Source organism: Taudactylus pleione, unplaced genomic scaffold (genome assembly GCF_031769625.1).
Source record: "Taudactylus pleione unplaced genomic scaffold, aTauple2 ptg000195l, whole genome shotgun sequence".
Classification (NCBI taxonomy): domain Eukaryota; kingdom Metazoa; phylum Chordata; class Amphibia; order Anura; family Myobatrachidae; genus Taudactylus; species Taudactylus pleione.
Genome location: NW_028284597.1, coordinates 3,263,212 through 3,275,311, shown reverse-complemented (window position 1 = coordinate 3,275,311; position 12,100 = coordinate 3,263,212).

The window sequence follows — 12,100 nt, the reverse complement described above, 5'->3', positions numbered from 1 at the left end:
TAATGGATACTACGAGGGAATGAGGACAAATGCAGTTTGGCCAATCACACTTGTACAGCTAAATTGGACACATGACCAACTGTCCAGTGCTTGCGTGGAGTTGCTGGATTTTCCCCTACACAGGCTACCTATAGATATGACTTACAAAGTGACATATCTCAAGGAATGCAAACTCCCTCAGTAGAAGACTAGAGGAAATACCACAAAGGTTATGGAGATCCCAATTTAAGTAGACTGGTGTTTTCACTGGTAGGAACTCGGGCATATCTAGAGGAAAATAAAAATATGTAAAAATTATAGTTACGCACTGTATTCCCAATACTGTTATATTTATCCTGGCCGTCCTGAAAACACTGAAATGAAACAGGTCTGTTTATTGCTTTCTCTGCAGTAAATGAAGCAATATTCTGCCTATGCATTTGCACAGAAGGAAACTTGGGTACTTGATAATAAAACAAAACTTTAACTATACAGTATTACACTGATGATTTATATCGTTACACTGCAATATAATCCCCGTCTTTGTGTGGAATCTATTTTCTGGTCACACAGCTGAATTTGTCTCCAAAAATGTAGCGTTTTAATCACTTGTGAATTTCTTAGTCTTGCATTTGCATTTTCACTATGTTGAGAGTGTACTTTTTTAGGATGCATGTTGGCTTCTGTTTTCATACATATGCTTTTACTATAAAGATACATATTTTAAAATATGAAATACTATAAATATCCCCCAACAGGATAATTTGAGAGTCAGGCTTCCAAACCCAAGCAAACCTTTATTTCATACTTTGCATATTTACTTTGGACTGCTTGCATTAAATGAATGGGATTTTCATATTCAGAAAGATAGTGTAAAACTTTAATATTCTCTGTGTGTATATAGATAAATAACGCACCTATCATTCCTAATACATTGAAGTAACCCACTCTTTTCAACAGGGTTCTCATTTCTGTTTAAATGTTAAAATGAAGTAATTGTCATAATACTGTATATGTATATACAGCGTTGTATTTTCTTTTTTCTTTTTTTTAACATCGATAGTTTTTATTAAAGTTTTGTTCCATTAACAATATGGAAAGGGAGGGATACAGAAAACAAAAAACAAACAAACAAAAGACAAAAAAACTTTACCCTGTATAAGGATAATATTAACACACACAGCATAAAAAATAAAAAACAGCTCGTACATGGAATTCAGTTAGCATCAAGAAGCAGCGTGGCGACCTCTCCATTCGTGACAAATTCCTGCCATTTGAGCCATTTGACCAAGGGGAGGAGGCCGCTGAGGAGTTTCCATTTGGAAAGCATAGTGAATTTTACCTAAAAATTTTTGTAAGGGTGGTGGAAACGGACTCTTCCAATTTGTGCTATAGCTGCTCTAGTGGTAATCAATATATGACCTAGAATGTATTTGTCAGGATTAGACATCTCTGGAGGGTATATATGAAAAAGGGCTATGGAAGGTGACTCCTGAACCTGAGCAGTTAGAACCTTATATGCTAAAACAAATACTTCATGCCAAAGATTACGGATGATTGGAGCAGCGTTGTATTTTCCATGCTAGTATTTGTGGTCCGTCATTTGCTGGCTGGCTAGTCTATCTCTCTCTCTCTCACCCGGCTGCACGTTCTGGTCCTGGGCCATTTGTCTCAGTAGTGGGAGCCATTAGCGGGAATCGTGAGAGCCTAATGTTGATTACGTACTACATGATATTGATATATCGTCCTATATACCATTCCGACATGGATCAAAACAATATATCGTACACATATAGAGTGTGAATGCCCAATCCGTTGTTCATTGCCGACATGCAGGGCCGGCTCTACCATAAGGCAGCTTTAGGCAGCTGCCTAGGGGCGCCAGGATCTGGAGGGCGCCAAAGTGTCTGCCCATCAAACTATTAAGGATGTGTCTGAGAGAGACATTTTTGTTGTACTAAATGCAGGTGGCGGCTGTGGCACTAGGATGATGCCTTCTCACTTTCACCTGATGGGTTGGAAAGTGGGTATTGGTGGCGGTGGCGGTGGGGGGGGGGGGGCGGCTCAGTGGGCTGCAGTTTTGCCTAGGGTGCCGAGAAACCTTGCACCGGCCCTGCCGACATGGTGTTGTTACATGCAGCATGCAACGATACATCGCGCTGTGATAGGCCCGATTGTGTCGTGTGTACTGTGACACGATGTATCGTTTCATTACGTCACTGGGTCACACCATCATATATTGTGTACACAGTACAGGGTGTGCACCCCGGCTCACACTGCGCATGACAGAGAGGGAACAGCTATTTATTATTTAGATAGGCAAACTAGATAAATGCCTGGGAATATTCCATTCAAGAAGAAAAATACACAGCACACAGAGGTGTCAAGCGCTGCCGCAAGCCCGGGTAATGGGTTTTTCCAGGGCGACCACACACGGGACACCCCTTAACAGCTGAACTGGACCCATACTGGGCCCCCACCCGTGCAAATCCAACAAGCCCCCGCTCGGGTAATTGGTTTCTGATTGGCTGGTGTGTTCTTGTGGTAGTACTATTTGATTGCAAGTTCTAGTGGGGCAAGAACTGATGTGCCTGAATAAAGTACAAGCCTATAGAAGAGGCTTTAACTAAATAAATGAAATACATTATATATTTTTGTGAATAGCACTACAGTATCTTTACATATCACCAAACATTGAATATTTTGATGTCAGTACAGGGAACGTGGTCGTGGTTAAAAAAAAAAAAGAATTAAATAAAGAAAAAGAAAATAAATAATTTGTTTTATGCCACATGCTGGTGTCTGCAACACCTCCAAACTCTCTATTGCCCTCTAGTGACCTCAGTTTATGATTATTACAGCAATAATTAAAGGGCATCTATAATCTTTTTGATATTCCTTTATTATATTTTTACTCTGCTGTACATATTGTATGATTTATTTTTTTTACATTGTTTTTTGCGTTTGAGCAAAACAGATCAGTTTTTATGAATGGAAGGTAATTAAACCTGTCTCTTTGGTTGACCTGTGTAGAAATGACATCCTGTTGAACGCAACCTTGGATAGGGGGAAAAAAAAAAACCCTGAAGGCCTTTGTTCTGATTATCTGAAAGCTGGAGCTGTTGAAAGCAGATTCACTTTTACTAATAGTAGAGTACAGGATGCCAAACCCTTGAGAGAAAACCTTTTGAAGTGTTAATGCTCAAAAGCTTCTATATTATTATTATCCTTTACTTACATAGAGCCAACATACAGTATTACACGGTGCTGTACAATGACAGAAACTTTATTTGTTAACACCAGTACCTAAACCAGTAGAGCTTACACTCTATGGGCCTGATTCAGATCTATATGGTAGCCAATGTTTTTGCAGTTGACCGATTATCGGTCATCTGTGCATGTGTCTGAGTCTCACTGCTCATGTGTCAAAGTCCATTACCGTAGTCGTAGGCAGTGACATATTATTTGTACAGTGCTTGACAGTTAACGGACGTTTGGGGAAGGTAACACTTGCACAAGCCTTGACCTTACTCAGGAATTGCTACCAGCCACGCACGCTATTAGTGCTATGACTGCTTATGGCCATGCAGTAGATAATTTATGCACGCCCTGCAACTGCGTTGAAACACACTGGCACGCCTGTGTTTGCCCGACCACCCCCCCCCCGTCACCACACAAAACGGCACTTCCTGTCAATCACTGTGCTCTGGGTCTGAGTAGCCTCTGCAAACGCAGTTCCCATCGCAATTGCTAGTTCGCGGATGCGCACTGCGATGCATACACATGCGCTGAACGCAACTATCGACCAATTGCGTGCGTATTTGCAACTGTGTTCCTTGCTGAATCAGGCCCAAAGTTCTGTAACTTTAGGAAACTATGTGGTTAACAAAAATGTAAGCACTGTCCCTTACAAACTGGACTGGGATAACCTCACAAACAGAAATGATCAAAATTGATTAAAAGTGTTCTCGAACTGAGTTGGCAAATTAGTCACAAATAGAAATGATCAAAATTGATTAAAAGTGTTCTTGAACTGAGTTGTCAAATTAGTTTTAAATTTCAAAATGTGCTGGAAATGTTCACACTCAAGGTTCTAGGAAAGGCAAGCTGATTCGCACATGCTGGGGTTTATTCACTGCATACTGTAGCATAGAATTTATTTTATTTAATAACCGTTTTTATATACCTCTCTCATATTACTCCGCACTTTACATGGAAATATTTTAGATTTTATGCCCTAGTGGATCTTACAATCTATGGGCCTCATTTATAAACGAGTTTTAGCATACGCAACGAGTTTTAAAACTTGTTGCATATAATAATGATGCTTCAACTATCAGCTTCCAACTGTCATCTGTTTAAAAAGTGACAGTTGGGAGGTAATTGGCTGGAGCACCATTTTTCATACGCAACGAGTTTTAAAGCTTATTGCGCATGATAAAACTTTTTGATAAATGGGCCCCTATATTCCCTACCACATATACACACTAGGATGCTGATTCTAAGTTGCACACAAAGCGCACACAGGAGTGCCTATTGGTAGTCGCCGCTCTGCGACTTTATGCAAATGCTGCTACAAACTCCTTCCCTTGTGTACATCTGGTCGGCTGAATGTGCAAGGACTGAGACGCCCACTTTTAGCTGCCCTGGACGCTGTAATACTGACTGGTGCATCCTTATGCGCCAACATCGGTCGCACCATCGAAACTTGCACCAGCTCCATGGTAGGAGCAGTTTCTCTGTCTGACTATGGCCCCCTATGCCTACGGTTTGCATTGACATGCCCGCGACACTCCCATAGCACACACAATGAACGGACCACCTCCCAGTCACTGCCCAGGACGCTCATCACTTTTCTGCAAAATTTCTGACACTAACTGTCCTGATTGCAACAGCACCAGGGAATGGCTTTGTAGAGGCATTTGCATAGTGTGTCGTAGACTGGCGACGACGCAGCCTGGCCGTGTCTGTATCCCCCTCTGGATCAGGCCTTGGCCTGTAATTGAACTTGTGGTTGAGGCTGAGCCAATAGAGACATTGCAGCAGGAATAACAGCCCCTGCTGCCAGGGCCGTAACTAGGGTGGTGCGACATGTGCCACGGCACAGGGCAGGGGGGGCTCCTCAGGCCTGTCAATTTTCTGTTTATAATCATTCTCATTTGTAGCATCCTTTTCTTTTATCCCTGGCATTGCGAGGAGGGGTGTTGGGCGGTCGTTAGGCGAGGGGGGGGGGGTTGGCGGTAGCCGGCGGCGCATGCTCAGAAACATTCTCCCGGTAATTTTTCCAAAAAATATAGGGAGAAGTGTGCGGACGGGATTTGCAGGGACAGAGCTTTATCGCAAGCTCTGTCCCTGAAAGGGATTTTTTATAAATTCACACTAAAGTCTCTGTTAAAAAACAGGGATAAGTTTTCACTATGTAATACATGGCGAAAAAAAGTGCAGAATTGGGGTTATGGGATGCAGAATAAAAAAAATAGCCTGCAGCCTTTGGAATGTCCCCTTAATGTAATCTATGTCAATACATTTTTTAGGACACCCAAAAAAAGATACTTTTTTTGGGGTGAAAAAAAATGTAGGGTTACAAACTTTAAAACTAGTTAAATTGACTCAGGGGAGTCCCCAAGTATGCGGCAGGTGTTTTCTAGAATGCGGGTGGAGGCAGGTGGATTTTTGAAGACTTTTAATAAATTAATTTAAGGACTTAAAAATATGCTTGCACCCATTTTCATGTACCCCAAATTTGATGGGATTGATTCCCCCCCCCCCAAAAAAAACCTAAGTGCTATTTTTCACCACTTCTTCTAAAGCCGCATTTATGCATCTGCCGCGGCTATTTAAAAACCCTGACTACCTTCAGCGGGCCAAATTTGGGGTACCCATAGTGATCCCCCATGTCAGGACATCTTTTGGGGGATGACAGCATGATTTCTCCAAAAACTGACAGGACTTTTCGATACTTACCTTTCCGCCGGGTCCCGTTTTCGCCGGATCCTAATTGAATGTGGGGATAAGCGGACACGTGCCTGATACTTTATCCCTGCAAAAAATGCTGATGATGGCGAAAAGTCTGACCTCTGACTTTTTGCCTCAAATTGAATATGGCCCTAAATGCGGATTGTTGTAAATAGGGCTCATAGTCAGGATTAATGGTGTCCTCAATGTTGGGAGATACAAGCAGGTGCTTATCCATCAGGCAATACCATCAGGGAGGTGTCTGATTGGCTCCAAATGTATTCTGCAGCAGGACAACGACCCCAAACATACAGCCAATGTCATTAAGGACTATCTTCAGCGTAAAGAAGAACAAGGATTCCTGGAAGTGCTGATATGGCCCCCACAGAGCCCTGATCTGTCTGAGTCTGTCTGGGATTACGTGAGGACACAGAAGGATTTGAGCAAGCCGACATCCACAGAAGATCTGTAGTTAGTTTTCCAAGATGTATGGAACAACCTCCCTGCCGAGTTCCTTCAAAAACTGTGTGCAAGTATACCTAGAAGAATTGAAGAATTGATGCTGTTTTGAAGGCAAAGGGTGGTCACACCAAATATTAATTTGATTTAAATTTCTCTTCAGTTCATTCACTTTGCATTTTGTTAATTGATAAAAATAAACACTTCTATTTTTGAAAGCATTCTCACTTTGCAGCATTTTTTCCACCCCTGCCTAAAACTTTTGCACAGTACTGTATATTAGATGTTGCCTTGTTCCCTAATCCGCTATCGTGTAAGTGTTCACATGATTATTAAGAAAATAATTGTAAATTAACAAACATGTGTGATACATATAAAGGAAGTAAACAAGATGTTATTTAACATTGAAAGTGAGGATTAGAACAGGAAAAACTAGGACTAGGTAAAAGTAAGTGTGTGGTGGACGTGTGTGACAGCCACAGCCATGGTGTACACCTGCTCCTCACCCGCCCGGAACTCTCCACCTGTGGCCTCCAATAGGATCCTTCCCACCACCCCACACGGCGTGTGTGTCATTCTGCGTATGCACTAACGCCGGCATATATGCGAAGGGTGGCGGGATGCATCGAATCCCAAATGCAATGCGTCATGGATCCCGCTCACTGTCACCGGTGGCATCGCACCACAAAATAGTCTTGCACAGTGCACTTCTCAACTCTGCAGACCTAATACTGGACAAACTCTTTGTGTCTTTCAAATCGAACCTGTATTATACAGGATAGGTGGCAACCCTACCCCTAACCCTAGGACAGGCTGGCACAACCATGCTACCGTCACCAGGGCCCTCCCCAAGCCTTGTGGTTTAAGCCACTCCATGCATATTCTGTCTTCGGTTCCTCTTCTTACATTACTGCAATATAAGGCCTGATTCAGAGATGTACGTTCATCCGAGGATTAACGCACATCTCCGATGGTTAGGGGTCTGAGGATGAACGCATGTCTCCAATGGTTAGGGGTCCGAGGATGAACGCACGTCTCCAATGGTTAGGGGTCTGAGGATGAACGCATGTCTCCAATGGTTAGGGATCCGAGGATGAACGCACGTCTCCAATGGTTAGGGGTCTGCGCCGTGCAGAACGTGACCTGCCCTGCACATGTGCAGAACGCGCCCTGCGTATCGCCCCCGTTTTCTGGGAGGGACGGGGCCAGGGTCTGCATCGTCGGACGCAGTATTCCTGACTTCTTGCATGACCGGGCACCAGCCAGGCTGCAGGAAGCTTCAGCTTCCATTGGTCGCGATGGTGATCCCAGCTGCGACGTCGGTCGCAGTGTTGGGATGGCAAATGAAGCATGGAGGTGTCTGACACTTTCTTCTGCATTTACATATGAGATGGGTGGATTTGCACAACCGCTTGTGTGCAGCTCTGCAAATTCCGTCCATCTCTAAATCAGGCCCTTACTTCGCTGCATGTAAAAATAACTCTAAGAAATAAATGTCTGCAAATCAAATATGAAATTCCTTTGCTTTGACATATAACTTGCTACTTTCTGCTGACAAGATGTAAAAAATGTAGAATATTGGTCTTTTCTGTTATTAATGCAAATCAAAGAGTTATACGGAGAACTTCTGTTTTTTAAACCACCTCCTCGGCGTGCTTATGATCTACTGACACTCCACAACTTTTGAGATAGTCTGTGTTAGACTGGCTTGGCAGCGTTCCAGGGGAACCAGGTGGATCTGCTGGATTAGATTCAAGTAGCCTGAGGCCACCTACAGAGACTTCAGGTAGAGTACGTAGAATCTGGATTCTGTTCACCTCAATGTGCTTCAGTGTAGATGAATTTCAGGTACTTGTGAAGCTTTTCCAGATGGCTAGCACCTCTCCAAATGTTATTACATCGCATCACTTCATCCTCCTGAAGTCAGGTTGGCTAGAAAGATATGACATGATGAAAAGTAGCACTGGGCATTACAATGACTTGGCATTATTCATGAATCCAGATATTTGTCCTGGCGAGGAAGGGATTGCGGGATGTGAGTCCAACTAATCCAAGTTTCTTTTAAACTGGACTGAGCTCCTTCAAAATGATTCTCTCAGTGTCTGCATTCATTCTTGTGATTTGTTGCATCCTGCATGAACCCTCTTTTATTGTATTGTAGTATGTGTCTGGATTTAATAGATAAAATGGTGTATGCGGTAGGTGACTATTTCTTTAAAATTAGACTGGTAACCTCAGGTGACCTAGTGCACAAACAACATTAAAATATACGGGGTCTGACTGGGCCATGAAGGGCCCACCAGGTTAACTAGGGCCGGCTCTAGGGGTGTTCGACCAGTGCGGTCGCACAGGGGCGCCACCCCTAGAGGGCGCACCCCTCCCCCACATCCCGATTTCAACGGGACAGTACTATCCCGCTGTTCCACCCATGGGCCAAAGTGGCCCGCGGGTGGTCAAATCGGGAGGTTGAGGACCCCCACCACCGCAGCTGTGACGGGGAGGGCTGGGGGAAGCCCAGGTGTGACGGGGGAGTGCTGGGGGAAGCCCAGGTAGTGAGCTGCCCTGTGGGCACGCCTCCAAATAATGTCACACAGGGTGCGTGGCCTATGTCAATTGGGCCACGCCCCCATTTTTCGATGTATGGGTACCAGCTTAAGAGCCAGCACAGGGTGCTCTGACCCCTGGAGCCGGCCCTGAGGTTAATGCAGTGATAGGGGCACATACTTACGGGTGTGGCCAGTCTCCAATGGGGGTTTAGGCCAGTAAATACTGTTCGTGCATGCATGTTAATGTTCCAGATTACTAACAGCCATGCAGTCTAGAAAATACACCATAGTCCTGTGCAGTATAATGTAACATAAGTATAATGTATAATTCAAGTGGACAGTATAGAACCGATCCCTAGAGCAGGGGGTGGGCCCTCAGGCAGTATGGCCCACCGGGGGTTTCCCCTGTACGCCAGTGGGCCAGTCCGACCCTGAAAATATATGTAAAATAATGATGCCACACTTCTCATCTTTAAAATTTATTAATTTGTTTCACAATTTAATTACATATTTTCCTGTTATGTATATAAATGTCTCTATTAAACACCATAAAATGTACCTGGGAGCTTGAGAGGAATATATTTCCTAAAATTATAGTTTACCTATAGGCAGTGGAGGCAATCATTTTGTTTTCATGATGTTGAAGTCTATCAATTCACTAAGAACTACTGTAGTGCCTCATTAATATTTGGTCATACATTGCCTTAGTGATACTGTAATAGATGAGGGTTTGGCAGTAGCCTAACGTTGCAAAGGAACTGCTGAAATGTCAAAGAATGAGGATGCATGTTCATATATATTCAGTGAAGGTGCAGGGCAGCAATCACAAGACTTAACTCACCCAGAACTGCGAACTGAAAGAGGACAATACTAATTAATTTCAAATAACATTTACTAAATAAAATGTAAACAATACACCAATGTTACTAAACACAATATAAAAAGAAACAATGTCTCAATGACTTGAGTCCAAATAGTATCAATATAGTGACTCTGCCGAGGTGGATAATAGTCAGAGGTTACACATCAAGAAAAAATCTCTCCAAGAAATGCTCCCTATATATAAAAACCTGCTTTAAGGCCAACAGAATGTGAACTCCGTTCATGGATGAGATATTAAAAGTTCTTAATTAACCTGAGATGGATCAAACGGTCATCTGTTGATCCAAAAGTAAAAGTCATTCGTTAAAATAGCAAGTGTTATCTGCGTTCCAAAAGCAACATTCAAAGGGGAACCGGGTCCCCCATCAGGAGAGCGTTTAATAATATGCCCAGATATGCTGGGCATACACTGCCAGATAAAATGTCTGTCAGACCGACAGACATTTTATCTGGCTGGCTGCCAGCCGCAGATGTCCGCGGCATACACTGTGAGAGAAATCTCACAGTGTATAGCCCGACATCCGCGCTCCGCCCCCGGGGGAGGAGACATTTCCCTGTTCCTTCCGTAGGAAGGAACACAGGAAATGTCTATCTGTCGGCCACGCTGGGCATACACTGCCCGATGCGGCCGACAGTTTCCTGGGTAAATATCGCATCGGACGGGCATGCTGGACAATCCAGCATGCCCGACCGAGCAATATTTAACCCTCGGTCGCCCGCATACACGCTGCAATTATCGCGGCGATCCGCCGATATCGGGTGGATCGTCACGATAATTGCAGAGTGTATGGCCAGCATTACTTAGAGCTCCATAATCACGGTATAAATTACAGCCCCAAACTTGTAAGAATGCAATTATAATTATGGTGTAGCTGCTGTTATAAATCAAGGTGTATGCTGCGGACTCCCTTTCTCTGCATATGGAGCAAATGGCGGTTGATAATTAGATAATCTGAGCGTCCAGCAATCAAAAGACATGGGGATCAGAGCAGTAATTATGAAATAAGGGGATGCAACACAAAAATTACATGACACGGGGGTTCAGTAAAGATGAGGGCACAGGGCAGGAATGACAGTGGTCGATGGAAACGGGGGTGTGGTGGTGCGAACGCAGGCGTGTCTGTGCATCTGAACGCCATTTCAGGGTTGTGCATAATTAAGACGCATCGTCTGCACACACATCACACGGCTAAATTACACATTGAAGCACTCGCAGAGCTTGCGGTAGGGTATGGTCAGCCACAAGTGCTGCTTATGGGTCCGATGTTTCTCGATGTTACCGATTGTTTCATACACTTCCTGGAGATGACGTGTGTTACTAAGGGAAAGTGGGCTTCTTGTGACAGGCTGGTGGGCGTCTAAAAATACACCATGATCGCACGGTAAGACATAGTGGGCGTGCTAATGTCTTGCTAGCGATTGTGAGATTTGCATACTCAGACTGCTGATGGCTGCGTGCGAACGCATCCTAGTGAGCAGGTCTGAATCAGGCCCTAAGCCCCCACAGAGAAAGCTCAGAAGAAGGTATCCCCCAGAGAGAGAGAGAGAGAGAGAGAGAGAGAGAGAGGGAGAGCCTCCCAGGGACAAACAGCTTGGAAGAGAGCCCCCATATTAAGACAGCTAGGAAGGGACTCCCCAAGGAGAGACAGTTAGGAATAGAACATTTAGAGAAATAGGAAGTGAGTCCCCAGGGAGAGACAGCTAGGAAGTAAGCTTTCCTCTCTTCCCATAGAGACAGGCAGAAAGGAATAGCTCTGGAAGAAGACAAGAGAAAACAAATATGTGGTGTGTTGGGCCACTAGTGGAGTGTGTTTGGGGATACACTGATAATGGCGTGGAGGGAGAAAATATGGAAGGAGCAGATATAGTTGCAGAGGGGACGGATACAGTGATAAGGGCACATAATAAGGACTGGCAGACACTCCTGCAAACATCTGGCAGCAGTGCTATCACAGCAGCATCACACACTGCGCCAGGGAGGATAACAGACATGAACCACAGGGGAGGGGACTGGTGCTGGCGGGACTTGGGGAGCGCTGGGGGCAGCAGAGGAGCAGGTCACATACCTTGAGCTGTGCTGACACCAGAATAATGGCAGAGCAGCACGGCACCTGCCGCCAAGCACTGCTTCAGTGCCAGGCAGTATTACCGTTCAGTCTCAGGCAGCAGTGAGTGGGCACCGGGGTCAGGGCACGGGTTAGGGCAGAGATGGAGATGAGATCACCTAAGTCATTAGCATCCGTGCGGGCATCACTGTAACTGCACCCGCCCCTAACTCC